Consider the following 3,790-nt stretch of genomic DNA (forward strand, 5'->3'; position numbering starts at 1 on the left):
GAAGAGGGGGGGGTATGTGAGACAGTTTTGTGAAACCAGGCTGTCGTCAAAATAATTAAATCGAAGATATCGGCATTTTTCCTATGGGTTTGTAAGTTTTATCGAAATTTTGTTGAGGGGTTTTTGGCTCCACACCTTGCTCGTTCATTGAAAAACAATTGGATGTGTGGCCTTTAATGAAAAACGTTGATTAAAGGCACAAACAATGTAAATTTACAATTTTCAAGGACTTTCAAGCTTTGGTAGTCACCAAATGTTAGTGGCCGTTTTGCTCTACTTTTACCTCTAAAAACAGGTGATCCCCACCTCCTTTAATCTGAAATATATCGACCTCTCTTAAAGACAGATGAGTAATTTTCCATCAAATGCAAGACAAATGAATACCGTTAAAGGTGATAACAAAAACTCTATATGCCAAAAAATTGATGAGCGCCTGATTCCAATGTATCGTGACACATAATACATACTTATACATATATATATATATGTGTGTGTGTGTGTGTTTGTATGTGTTTGTTTGTGTGTGTGAGTGTGTATATGTGTGTGTGTATGTGTGTGTGTGTCTATGTGTGTGTTTGTGTGTGTTATGTAGATATACGTGAGCCTAGTAAAATCACAGCTCACTCGTGACACTTTTTTAAAGTGGCAAAACTTGTTACAAAAAATCGGTTTTATCGCCAACATTTTTTTGCACCAAAGTTTTTCAAAACATTCGTTCAATAATCAAAATGAGGATATTAGTTTTTAAAAAATTGGACCGACTTGCTCTTAAAAGCGATATTGCCCCATTTGTAAATCTTTAAAAATCTGTAGAAAGCACCCACTTTGATTTTTAATTTGCATTTATTAAGGAATTTTGTAGAATACAGCTGACAGTTGTTTATAAACATATTGATCTATTAAGACAAATTGATACAAGAGGTTGTACAAAAGCTGGAGAGTCTATACTTGATGGTTGAGGAAATATTTGATATTACGTTACGCCACGAATTTTTTACCCCTTTATTTCAAAATCCTATTTCTCGTTTAGGAACTGACATGAACAACCACGTACATCGGGGCCTTCACTCTCTGTGGGGCCATTATGGCGGTAGCTATGACGTCATGTGGAAATACGACTTCTATTTACTTTAAGAAGGCATTTACGAGGCATTTACAAAACCTTTCGTTTTCTCCATCTCTTCTTGGTGAATGTGTGAAAGTAAAGCAATATCATACGTAGTGTCCGTCTTCCAGTTGGGTCCATAATGTGCACTGGATTCCTGTTCAGACCTTTGCCTCTCAAATATAGATCTAGATTATTTTTCTGAAGAAGATTTTTGAACACCTAACTATCAACGTAGTCTCTGAGGATAATGTCTGGGTGAGCTCCTATCATTACGGGAGAGTGACAAAGGTTGTTTTAGCTGCATGCGATTCTTTAATTAGTCTTCTTATCACTATGCTGTAAAAGGTTATTTTGTTAATAGAAGCTATATTTCGTTTGTCCAATAGCAAAACCGACAGACCTCACGTGCAGAAGCCCAGAGATTACAAACAACGACAACACAGTGTCTGTGACGTGTGTGTCCAGTGACATCTTTCCTCAAGACCCCCGATGTGTGCTGTACAGACAGACTGATGGTGTAAGTGTGTGGAACTTTGCTACTTTGTTCAGATTGACTTTGTTTTGATCTGGAACCTACTAAATTCTGTGTAAGAAGCGGGAGAACCCATAACTGTAGGAGAACACGTATAACTCCAAGTTAAAAGGAATTCTGTTTAAGGACAGAGACACTCTGCGTTCGTCTAAACCAAAATACAACTATACTAGAACATTGTATTTTGTGGAAGTCGCGTTAAATATACCTATAAGAGAGATGAAAAGAGAGAGAGAGAGAGAGGGGGGCGAGAGAGAGAGAGAGAGAGAGAGAGAGAGAGGGGGGGGGGGAGAGTGAGAGAGAGAGAGACAGAGAGAGAGGGAAACAGAGAAAGAGAGAGAGGGAGAGGGAGAGAGAGAGAGAGAGAGAGAGAGAGAGAGAGAGAGAGAGAGAGAGAGAGAGAGAGAGAGAGAGAGATAGAAGGGGGGGGGGGTGGAGTGAAATACAAGACAGACAGACAAACAAACACATTCTGGGTATTTGGTTATCATATTATTCACGTAGGCCATGTGGGGTCAGGACAGAGAGACATGTTTGGGAACGCTTCTCTCACGTTTTTTAATACCTTGATCAGGTACGTGAGACAAGATAGGAGGAAAACGCAAGACAATAGGTTACGGAATTCTAACAATACTAGCTGACAATACCATAACTGAGCTCTGGCTCTATACCACAATCGTGCGCATGTAGCAATACATGTATATAATATAATCTTAAAGGGACATTTTTTCCCATACTAGCATTGTATGTGTCCTGTATATGCCGTAAACGATATACATGTATTTCCAAAAACTATGTCCAGAAAAACCTTGCCCCACTTCCGTTTCACACAGACTGAAGTTGGCCTCAGCGGCACAACAACGAACTTTATTGTCTTCTCAAAGACAGCATGAGCTAACTGAAATGATTCTTTTACTAACTCAGCAGTGCCCCGGTAGTGTGAAAATATACACCACAAACAAATGCAGTTACTGAAACCACAAAAGGCAGTCAGAGAACTGGTATGCACCATGCTATTGATCCATTCTCAATTACTATCTGTCGTCTGTTTCAGGGCCACTTAGATCAAGCACACCTCGGTTTTTAAAAGATTTTTCTGACCAGCGTTGTATTACTTTCTGCTCTAGGGATCCCGTGTCCAGACGTCCTTGCCCCCCAGTTATGGCACAGATACAGCTGGGAGTGTTTCTGGACCTTCGTGCACGTTCACAATCCAGGCCTCAGAGCTGGGGGCAGGAACTCACAGACTGTCAGTCAACATGTACCCACAGTTTGATGGGAGTGGAGAGAAATACGGAGTAAACATGGAGGTATCTCCTGACGTCACTTTTTGTAAGTCAAACCATTGATTGTGTGTGTGTGTGTGTGTGTGTGTGTGTGTGTGTGTGTGTGTGTGTGTGTGAGTGTGCGTGTGTGGGTGCGTTGATGTGTGTCTGTGTTTGCGTGCCTGTATGTACCTCTGCCAGTGTGTATGTGTTGGTACGTGAGTATGTTTTCATGTATGAGGAGTCCAAAGGTAAAATAGATGTAGTAAAAAAATGGACATTGTGAAGACATTAATTTTCAAATTTTGAAAAATCATACTTTCATTTATTTCTGACTATTGGTTTATTATTTATATTAGTTTAAAGGGGAAAAAACAAAAGAAATTATGGAACCAACAGTCCAACAGAACGGAAGTTTTGATTAAGCAACCTTTTAAAACTGATATCCCCACGACCTCCATTGTGCGACTCTCCTCATGTTTCCCGTAGACTCCTCATGAAAGTGTATTTGAGTGTTTGTGGCATTACTTAAATCATTTCAGCTCCAATTTTCTTTTAATATTGATAATAAACTACTTTTCCATTTGTTAATTGTATTATGAGGATTCTAAGGTGCCTTTAGTTGTGGTCGCGGGAGTTAAAGGCTATCAGCTGTATGGGTCTCATTCCTGAAAAAAGATTGAGATGCTAATGAGATATTTTCCCAACAGGGGAATTGAATGGAAAGCATGTCTTTTTCCTGAAATAATGGGAACCTAAAACAATGCATCTGTCTCCGTTGATATCATGGTTTTGCATGAAATTAAGTATTTGTCTTTATGCCGAAGCATGAAATAAATAGAACAACGAAACGGCAAATGGTTTATAATTGTAGGAACTGATCCA

The 3,790-nt window shown here is 39.3% G+C and overlaps 1 protein-coding gene across 3 annotated transcripts in view; it reads left to right on the forward strand.

Moving 5' to 3' along the window:
- LOC101848236 overlaps window positions 1–3,790 on the forward strand; it is a gene marked incomplete in the record, with an annotated part of 74,026 nt that overhangs the window by 10,217 nt on the left and 60,019 nt on the right.

This window comes from Aplysia californica, unplaced genomic scaffold (genome assembly GCF_000002075.1).
Source record: "Aplysia californica isolate F4 #8 unplaced genomic scaffold, AplCal3.0 scaffold00578, whole genome shotgun sequence".
NCBI lineage: Eukaryota > Metazoa > Mollusca > Gastropoda > Aplysiida > Aplysiidae > Aplysia > Aplysia californica.